This window comes from Arachis hypogaea, chromosome 17 (assembly GCF_003086295.3).
Source record: "Arachis hypogaea cultivar Tifrunner chromosome 17, arahy.Tifrunner.gnm2.J5K5, whole genome shotgun sequence".
In the NCBI taxonomy this organism is placed as follows: domain Eukaryota; kingdom Viridiplantae; phylum Streptophyta; class Magnoliopsida; order Fabales; family Fabaceae; genus Arachis; species Arachis hypogaea.
Window position 1 is genome coordinate 43,874,063 of NC_092052.1, and position 10,546 is coordinate 43,884,608.

Below are 10,546 nucleotides of genomic sequence, written 5' to 3' on the forward strand. Positions count from 1 at the left end.
GAGCGGTGATCCTTTCGCTTTGGGCCTTCTTGGGCCTCCGAGGCATTTGTTCAAACTCTTTGCGAAGAGGTCGGTGATGGGCCAACCTTTCATGAGGTCGGTCCCTTTGTCTTCATCCAACTCGGCCCTATAGCTCGGACCGATGTATGAACAAACGCCAAACTCTGTAACACACTACCACACAAAGCTTTACGCTTAAGCCATAAAACAGAAGTGGTGTGGTGTTACGACCTCTAAAACAAGATATATACATAATAGTATTTGAAAAAGAGCAATATACTAGGAGCCTTGAAAAACGAGTAAAACAAAATCGTAAAATAAAAAGTGCAATGCTCAGGAAAAAATATTACTTGCTTGCTAAGAAACCTAAAGATCATAGGTGTAACTAAACAAAAGAGAGCATAAAGAGTCAAGGATACAGAATGACTAGCTCCTAACTCAGCCTACGAAGCCAAGGCTGGCCGGAGAATATTTACATACATATATACACATCCCAAAATATCCAAAAGACAAGATAAAACCTTATACTCTCCTTTAACCTCTAAGAGGGACAAAATAAACAAGTTTCTTGGAGAGAAAGCTAAGTACATATATACATAAGCTACATAGCAAAAGAACCCAGAAATCGCTCTGCTTTAGGAATCTAGACACCTATTGAGGTGCCTCTCGACCTGCATCTGAAAACAACACAGTATGGGGTGAGAACTGGAGGTACTCAGCATGGTAAAGGTACCACGCACATAATGTATAAGGTCCTGGGAATTCCAGAGGCAATCCTAGAACGCCCACACTCAGTTATAAAACTTAAATTCTAAACAGAAGCCATAAAAAGGATAGGTGTTCTAAGGAATTTTAAACTTAGTTTCTTAAACCTAACTTTATCACCAAACCGGTCCACCTTTCCTCTGCTCCTCCATCACCAATGATTTAGCAGAGACAGACAACCAAACAATTTCAAGCACAAGTAGAAAACAGGTAGTGCAGGTAGCAAATATAACAATTAGCATAATACATATTCAGTTAGGCAATCCCAAGTAATGCATAGCAGACCAAAACAAATAGAATGCACATGATGTATGCCTGTTCTATGGCTGATGAGACTCATCTGTCGGTTATCCAGCCAACCTGACAAGTCTAAAACCCTTAGACTGTCCCTCGTCACGCAGCTCCATGAGTCTATGCATAGTTTTTCTCATTTCATTCATAATTCATACATTCATTCATTCATATATAACTTACTCAATGGGGGATATCCATTCCCAAGAATTTATACGTGCCCGGTCACCCTTACGACGTAAGGTCAACAGAGTATCAAGTTTCAACCTGGAACGCGTGGTGGCAAGCCACGGTTCTGTTACCCAGAGAAACTCGTATCCCAGATATCATTAAATTTATAAGCCGCATAATATTCATAACCATTCATATTCATTATACAATAATTCATCATAGCCATGGCATCATAACTTCTTTTAACCTTCACATTATTCTCTTATAATTCATCATGTTTATCCCTTTTCTTCATCCCCAAGTTACCTCAATTTTCTAGCTTCAATTAACTACTAGGCTTAGTATTATATTTTATAACTAAAAGGATGAGAATGAGGGTTTAGAAGTCTGAAATTTGATTTAAAAACACAAAATCCAGTTTTGCAGAAAACAGGGGCCACGCATACGCGTGGGTGTGCCTTTAGGCCAAGACGCGTACGCATAGGCTCGTTCGCACATGCATGCGCAAGAGGCAGTAGCTACCTTATGCGAATGAGGGTTATGCGTACGCGAAAATCTCATGTCACGCGTACGCATGGACCACGCATACGCGTGGGCGTGCGTTTTTCTAAAAATTTTACCAAGTCTAAAATCTGCAGATTTGCCAATTTAAACCCCAAAATTCCGATGCGCATAAATTTTTCGTCTTAAAACATTTTTCATCCGTTCTTCGAACGGCATAAACTTCACGGATCCAATTTTCATACAAAACAAGTTTAAAACCAGTTGGGGGTTCCGGAAACCAAGTTATGGCTCGCTGAAGTTTGGTCAAAAACCAATTTTTCACAAAAACCTCAAAACCTCATTTTCTCTTCAAAGCTCTTTCCAACCCAACTCATCATACCTATCATTATCAATACAAAACACTTTTGACAATATCAAAATACTCTCTACAATACTACCATTTCTCAATTCAATAACATCTCACTTCAACCTAAACTTCACAAGTTTATCAACAAACATCAACATACCAACTTATATATATACATATTGCCATGGTCACAAGTTCTTCAAACATCATCATGATGAGCGGATATTTTATGCGCTTTTTGGCTTCCTTTTCATATAGTTTTTAGTATGTTTTGTTTAGTTTTTATTAAGTTTTGATAGGTTTTAGTGTTAAATTCGCATTTTTTTATTCTACTTTGAGTTTGTGTGTTTTTGTGCAATTTCAGGTATTTTTTGGCCGAAATAGAGGAGCTGGAGCAAAAGTCTGATTCAGAGACAGAGAAAGCACTACAGATGTTGTCTGGATCTGACCTCCTTGCATTTGGAAGAGCTTTTTTGGAGCTACAGAAGTCTAAATGGAGAGTTCTCAACGGCTATAGAAATCTGACTTCCAGAGCTTTCCAGAAATATATATTAGTCCATACTTTGTTTCATATTAGAAGGCCCAAAACTGGCATCCAACGGCAGCCTCTTGCCCCCTTCCAGGTGTTCAGCGCCTAAGGAGTAGAGACCAGCGTCCAAATGTCCAAAGAGGACCCCCTAGCCAGCGTTCAATGCCCTAGAGACCTCATAACACGTGGATCTCATCAAAGCTAAGCCCAAACACTCACCAAGTGGGCCATAAAAGTAGATTTTAGCACTAAAAAGACTGTTTTACCCTTACTAGTCATTGTTTAGTATTTAAGGGATTAGATTTATGTTATTCGAACACTTTACAATACCTATTACCATAATGTTGAGTTATACATTGTATTTTCCTTTCAGTATAAGTTTCTAAACCTCCTAGGTTGAGGGGAGGAGCCTTGCTGAGTCCTATGAATTAATAAAAGTATTACTGTTTCTCTTCGATCCGTGTTTGATTAATTCTAAGATGTATATTCGTTCTTCATCAATATGAATGCGTTGAACTGGCATAAGGTTATCACATTCTACATGGGTTCAGAGTGCGTCTTTCATTGGACAATGATGAACCACTAGCTTGATTATACATCTCTCAGACGGCTAATCCACGACTTCGTTGGGGACTTCTCGAGACACCAGTCCAGCCGATTTACGGGGAGATTAGGGTCTCTGTGGTAGAGCCTAGAACCAAAGGCACAGCATTCCTCCGATCCAGAAGATTTGACCTTGTCTGTGGCGCTTTGAGTAGGATCATTAAGGAGAATGGACTGTACAAGCTTCACCCTCAAGCAGACTGGATCCGCACTAACACTGGGGTTCAGATCCGGAGGAGTATTGACGGCTGCTTAAACCAATGTCAATCACATACAGCCTGCCATTAAAGAAATCATTCACAAGCAAAGGAAATAGTACTACCAGAGTTAATTCAGAAAGACAAAGCAACTCCAATCCTCAACTATATTCCTATTACTGATTGCCCTTAAATCAATCCAACTGACTCCACTCCAATTTACAAATACAAATTATGAATAGTTTTTCCTTTCCATAAAAACACAACCTTCTGATTTGCTTGACTAAGACCTACAAGATAACCATAGCTTGCTTCAAACCACAATCTTTGTGGGATCGACCCTGACTCGCTCAGGTAATACTTGGACGACCCAGTGCACTTGCTGGTATAGCTGTACGAAGGTGTGGGGATTCGTGCACCACATCACATCATCATTCATCATTCCAATACTATAAAAAGTAAGTAAACACCATACATACTCAAACCATATCATTATTACTAAACATCCAATACAAATAATCATTCCAGCTTATCCTATGGTTCTCTACCCTAAGTTTTCACACGACATTATATATTATATACGCAAAACCTAAACCATACCTTGGCCGATTTCTGCGTATACCCCGAGACACCACCAAGGCACCCAAGGCAACCTTCAAGGTTCAAAAACTTCAAGGCAAGGCTTCCCAAACTCCACCAAGCCTCCAATGTGCTCAATCAACTTCAATATACACTCATACAAGCCTAATATACATAGTTCACACCCAAATTCAATACCTAAACCCACATAAGCTAGAATTAGCATAATTTTTAGAGTTCTTACCTTATATATGACTTGATTAAACAAGAACCCACAAGTTCCTCAAGCTAGTTTGAGCCTAAACATTAAGACACCAAATTTCAATAACCAAAACCCCAAAATTTTAAAAGTTCAAGAGACTGAGAGGCTGGGATGAGTGGTGTGAGTTACCTATGAAATTGATCCGATAGAATCGTAAAGCTCAATGCGCTAGACGCGTCGCCACAAACAGTGCCACGATCGGAGCTCGGATGAAGAAGTTATGGTGGTTTGTTGTGGAGGTTAGGGTTTTGGAAGCTCTCCTCTGCCCCTTCCAACAATGGCAGCGTGGATGAAAAGAGAAGGGGAAAGGAAGCTGTGTCTTCTTTAATTGATGGGTCCGGTTGGGCCCACGGGCCTAATTTGGGCCCGATTCAACCGGTTCAGTCCGTTTGGCCTAATTTTGGGCCAAATTCTTTGAAATTAGTGTCAAAATTTTTGTTTTAAAGAGCTCTATCCTATTTTAATATAAGATTTTCATTTTTAATCTTCCTTAGTAAAATTTAATTTATTGGCTAATTATTTACTAATTTAGCGGGGTTTACATCCTACCCACCTAATTAAGAATTTTGTCCTCAAAATTCAGATTCAGTTACCTGAAAAAAGGTGTGGCTAGTCCTTCCGCATATCTGACTCAAGCTCCCAAGTATGCTCTTCAATACCAGCCTGAATCCAAGCTACTTTTACCAAAGAAACCTCTGTTCTTCGTAAACGCTTAATGCTGGTGTCATCAATCCTGACTGGAGTTACTGAAAGCGTCATATCTTCCCTTACTTGAACCGATTCTGGCTCTAGAACGTGACTTGCATCAGGGGTATATTTACAAAGCTGCGACACGTGAAACACGTCGTGCAGCTTTGAAAGGTGCGACGGCAAAGCGATCCTATAAGCCACTGGTCCAATTCTCTTTAGGATCTCAAACGGTCCAATGTAACGGGGATTCAGCTTCTTAGTCTTAATGGCTCTTTCCACTCTAGTGGTTGGAGTAACTTTCAGAAAGACGTGTCCTCCTTCCTCACACTCCAAAGGCTTCCTCCTTTGATCAGCATAGCTCTTCTAACGACTTTGAGCTATAAGCATCCGGCCACAGATCTTCTTTATCTGCTCTGGGGTCTCAGCTATCATCTCAGGCCCTAACTAGCTCCTTTCTCTAGCTTTATACCAGCATAGCGAAGATTGACATTTCCTACCATACAAAGCTTCATACGAAGCCATTCCAATGCTTGCATGGTAACTGTTGTTATAAGCAAACTCTACTAGGGGCATATACTGATCCCAACTCGCCGACTGGTCCAAAACACAAGCTTTCAGCATATCCTCCAAAGTTTGGATGGTTCTCTCTGACTGCCCATCCATATGAGGGTGATATGCAGTGCTTAGGCTTGATTGAGTGCCAAATGCTCGCTGCAAGGCTCCCCAAAATCTTGATGTGAATCGAGGATCCCTGTCGGATATAATGGTAGAAGGTATGCCGTGTAATCTCACAATTTCCTTAATGTATAGCCATGCTAACTCCTCCATTGTGCAACTTATCTGAATGGGAAGGAAGTGAGCCGACTTAGTCAGCCGATCCACAATCACCCAAATAGCATCATAACCAGTCCGAGTTCTAGGTAAACCCAAAACAAAGTCCATTGTAGTACTCTCCCATTTCCACTGTGAAATCTCCAAAAGCTGAAGGGTTCCTTATGGTCTCTGGTGCTCAATCTTAACTTTCTGGCAAGTTAAACACTTGGAAACGTGCAACGCCACAACATTTTCCATTCCTGGCCACCAGAACATCATCTTCAGATCTTGATTCATCTTGGTACTTCTCGGATGGATTCAGAATCCGCTTTTATGAGCTTCCTTCAAGATGCTTTGTCACAAATCTCTGACATCTGGCAGAATAATCTGGTCCTTGAACCTCCATAAATCGTCCTTATCCTCTGACACTCTGATAAACCACTATTTTATGGTTTATATTGTGTTTAATTGTGTGGTTTATCATGATCTTTACCCACTTATTCATTAAATAAGATGCATTTGTAATTCCTTCCTAAAGATGCTTTATGATTGAAAACTTGCTTCCTAGAAACTTTTAATTATATATTTTGATTCTCCTTTATTCCATTCGATGTCGTGATCTGTATGTTAAGTGTTTCAGGCTTTATAGGGCATGAATGAGTTGGAGATTGGAAGGGAAGCTTACAAAAATAGAAGGAACACAAGAAGTTGAGGAGATAACCAGCGAGAAGTGACGCGACCGCATGGCTCACGCAACCGCGCGAAAGAGAGGAAATCGCAGTGACACGGCCGCATGGCTCACGCAACCGCGTGGATTGGAATAGCACAAGTGACGCGGAGGCGTGGACGACGCGCCCGCGTGGAAAAGCAAAACGCCGAATGACGCGGCCGCATGAATGACGCGATCGCGTGACGTGCACGATCTGCATAATCTGCAGAATTCGCTGGGGGTGATTTTGGGCCCTACTTTGACCCAGTTCTCGGCCCGAAAAAGCAGACTAGAGCCAGAGGACATGCAAAAACCAACAACAACATTCATTCTACACAGTTTTTAGTTTTTTAGATCTAGTTTTACTCCTCCTCTAGGTTTTCTCTCTCTACACATTCATAGTTCTTAGGATTTTAATTTCTATTGTTCTTTGCAATGGGATACTGAGAAGAGTTATTACCTCATCAAGACTTCGTCATTCTAGTTCGTTTTCTTTACTTGGCTTTACTCTTCCATGTCCTTTAATTTATTCAATTTTACTATTGGATTATTCTAGAATTCATTAATACAAGAATTACTTTTATTTTTAATTGATTCCTTTGAGTTGTATTTATCATGTCTTCCTTTAATTCCCTTTCTTATGTTATGAGTTCTACATTCACAATGAGCGAGTAGTTCCTTAACTTGATGGGGAGTTGATTGAAATGAACCCTTGAGTTGGGGTGCTTAAAAGAAAAATTGTAATTGGGTTTATTGTTGGAATGCTCTCTAATCACTGACACTAATCCTTTTCAATTGAGCGGATTGGGACTTGTGAATAGAAACAGCATTCCAACTTGTTTGACCTTCCCTTACCTAGTAAAGGATAACTAAACAGAACAACCTTCAATTATCAATTAATCTTGAGAGAACTGCAACAAGAATAGGGCTTCCAACTAATCTACTCCCAGTCAAGGCTTCTATTTAAATTATTTAATTTCTCTAATTTAATTTCCTGTTTATTCAACTCAAACCATTTTGAAAACATCTGATTAATAAAATAGCACACCTTTCTGCAACTCGTTGAGAGACGACCTGAGATTCATACTCCCAGTATTTTAATTTTAATTTTTGTGACAAACCTTCTAAATTGATAAGCAGATTTCTGGTTGATTAAGAACTATACTTGCAAAGCATATCTCATAACAATTCTTAATTCACCAATTTCTGCCACGTCAATTTTTGGCGCCGTTGCCGGGGAGTTACAATAGAGTACTAAAGTTATTAATTGGAATTTATTTATTTGCATTTTATTTTATCTTGCTACTATGAGCTGCTTGTTTCTTTCGCTAGATGACGCGTTCACTTCCTGATCCAAGCTTGCCAGTATTCGATCCTGAGATTGAAAGAACTATTTCACGAATAAGGCAAGCTCGGCGTCGGTTAGTCCTCTCTGAGGGCGGATCTGAAACGTCATTTGAGGAAGAAACCAGCCCCCGTTCTACTGATTCGGTTGATTTACGTGTAGGTGACATGGCAGAACCTAGGAGAGTTACTATCTAGGAGGCTGGAGCCCCTGATTTTACAATGCAACCATTTCAAGCGCATCACCCAGCGGTGGCTACAGACTTCGAAATAAAGACCGCACTGCTCAATTTGATGCCCAAGTTTCATGGCTTACCTTCTCAAGAGCCTATCAAGCACCTGAGAGATTTTCAAGCAGCCTGTTCTACTGTCAGGCGTGATGGTGCAGATGAAACTTGAATTCTGTTGAAAGCTTTCTCATTTTCTCTTGAGAGAAAGGCAAGAGAGTGGTACTACACTCAACCCGCAGCAACTGTATCCAACTAGGATACACTTAGAAGAGAATTCTTAGAAAAATTCTTTCCAGCTGAAGTTACTGATAAACTGAGAAAAGATATTTCCATGATTGTTCAGGACAAATCTGAGACTCTCTATGAATACTGGGAGTGCTTCAATAATCTTCTGGAAGCATGCCCCCACCATATGATTGACAAGATAGTGTTGCTCGGTTACGTCACACAGGGCATGAGGCCCCAAGATAAGACCACATTGGAAAGTGCTTGCAATGGGTCTATGAAAAAGTACAAGACCACTGATGAGGCATGGCAATTGATCAGCGACTTAGCTGAATCCACTCGGAATCATAGGCAGAAACAAGGTTGTTCAAAAGCTGTTGCAGAAGTATCCTCTAGTAGAGAGACTGCTGCTCTAACTCAGAATATCTGTGAAATGACCAACTTGCTGAAGCAGATGCAATTGAATCAACAACAAGTTCAGCAAGCTCAACCTTCTCCACCACAGCAAAGCCAACAGTTAGTCCCACAGAAAGTTTGCGGAATCTGTGCTGATTATAGCCATTATACTGATGAATGTTCGCAGCTCCAACAGGAAGACAACACCGTGGCAGCCACTCATAACTTCTATGATCGTCCCAACCAAGGGTACAATCAAGGTGGCAATTACAGCCATGGATGGCAAGACAATTCTAACCAGAATTGGAGGGACAACAACAACAGAGGAGGCAGAGATAATCAGGGAAATTAAAGGTGAAATAACAACAACAACAAGCAGTAGAACCAGAACCAGCCTTACAGAGCACCTCACCTGAGGCAATCCCAAGGACCACAGAATAACCAATAGCAGACCTCTCAACTTACTTATCCTTCCTCATCTTCTAATGATGACTTACTACAATCTATTGATCGGAGACAACAGACCATGGAAAATAACCTTTATACTACACTAAATGGTCTGAACTCTACCCTGCAAGCTCTTGTCTCACAGATTGGATCAATGAATAACTCCAATAACCAGCCCTTGAGCTCCAGTAGAATCCCCTCTCAACCATTACCCAATCCAAAGGGTGGCATTAATGCCATCACCCTAAGGTCCGGAACCACACTACAGGAGAGGAATCAGGAGGAGCCAAGCCCACCAGAACACGCCTCAGCTGAAGAGGTAGTGAAAATAGAAGATGTTGAAAAGGAAGAGAATATACAGGACATAGATGAAAAAGAAGAAGTTCAACCACAGGAAGAAGCACCAAAGGGCGCAGACACTGCAGAAGACACCACTCCCATTCCATTTCCACAACTTGCAAGGAAGCCCAGGAAGCAGCTGGAACCTGATCCTAAAATGGTAGAGATATTCAAAAAGGTTGAGGTAACTGTTCCTCTTTTTTGATGTTATTCAACATGTACCTAAATATGCAAAGTTTCTAAAAGATTTGTGTATACATAAAGACAAAATTAATGAATTAGAAACTATTCCTTTAGGTAGTTCCATATCTGCTTTAATGGGAGGTTTACCTGAAAAGTGTAGTGACCCAGGTCCATGTATGGTTAATTGTACTATTGGTGGTGTGGTATTTTCTGACTGTATGTGTGATTTAGGAGCATGTGTGAGTATAATGCCTTTGTCTATATATGATATTTTGAGGCTCCGTCCCTTAAAAAGGTCGGCAGTTCGTTTTGTGTTAGCAGATAAAAGCATTATTACAGTGGCTGGAGTTGCTGAAGATGTATTAGTGGGCATTAAGGGGCTCACATTTTCCATTGATTTTTATATCCTGGAGATGCCCCAAAATGACTCAGAGAAGCCATCATCAATCCTACTCGGAAGACCATTCCTGAAGACCTCGAAGTTCAAATTAGATGCTTTTTCAGGAACATACTCTTTTGAAATTGATGGCCGAGTAGTAATCTTCAATCTGAATAGAGTTATGAAGAATCCTCCGGAGGATCATTCTATCCTCCAGTGTGACATTATAGATGAAACCGTGGCTGAAGTTCACCAGGAGGAATTTAAAGAAAAGTACATAGGACAAGGTCCAAGTGTGGGGACATTCTCAGAGGACAATGACAGTACTTTACCATTGTCACCAGCTCCAGACAACCCAGAGCCTGACCATGATCAGAAGTTGGAATTAAAACCCCTTCCTCCACACCTCAAATATGCTTACCTTGAAGACGAGCAGAAGTTTCTAGTTATCATTGCAAGGGAACTCACTTCTCAACAGGAAGAGCAGTTACTTAGTGTGTTGAGAAGGCACAAGAAGGCAATTGGTTGGAGTTTGGCAGACATA

General features: G+C 40.7%; 1 non-coding gene across 1 annotated transcript; it reads right to left on the minus strand.

Moving 5' to 3' along the window:
- Positions 1 to 8,343: 8,343 nt before the first annotated feature.
- On the minus strand, positions 8,344 to 8,451 carry LOC112768829 (small nucleolar RNA R71). The gene has a single exon (XR_003186213.1). It is a non-coding gene; the product is annotated as a small nucleolar RNA R71 (small nucleolar RNA).
- Positions 8,452 to 10,546: the final 2,095 nt, after the last annotated feature.